Genomic DNA, 537 nt, shown 5'->3' on the forward strand with positions numbered 1-537 from the left:
GGTGCCGGCCCCGCGCCCGCCCCGCTCTTAAAGCCGCAGCCGCCGGGGACGCGGCCCGCCCGCCGCTCGGGACAGCCGGCCGGGGCCGGGGGGACAGCCGGGCCCTGCTCCGGGCACGGCGGGGACGGGGGACCTTGCACCTGGCTCGGGAGGGCGGCAGCAAGCACCGCGCCCGAGCCCAACACTGACGACGCTGTCCTTTCTATTGTTTTTGCAGGCGAAACTCCGCGTGGCACTGGCAGAGTGCGCGGAGGAGAGGTAGGGAGCACCGCGAGAGCAGGCGGGCCGCGGGAGCCCACTCTGCGGCTGGAGCAGGTGAGCCGCGAGCAGCACTGGGCAAAACACACCTAGCTAGTCAGGGAAGGGTTTTCTCCAAAATTTCACCCTGACGTCAGGGAAGAGAAGCAGGGACGTTTTCAGTAGCGGGCCGTGGGAAATCTATCGCTAGCGGTAARACAACAGATAGCTAATTCGTTGTACTGAGGAAGCACAAGATGAAAAAGCTGCTCGTGCCTCTCCGCTTATCGCCCTTCCTGC

This window comes from Nothoprocta perdicaria, unplaced genomic scaffold, assembly GCF_003342845.1.
Source record: "Nothoprocta perdicaria isolate Ctin4 unplaced genomic scaffold, notPer1 scaffold_201, whole genome shotgun sequence".
Taxonomy (NCBI): domain Eukaryota; kingdom Metazoa; phylum Chordata; class Aves; order Tinamiformes; family Tinamidae; genus Nothoprocta; species Nothoprocta perdicaria.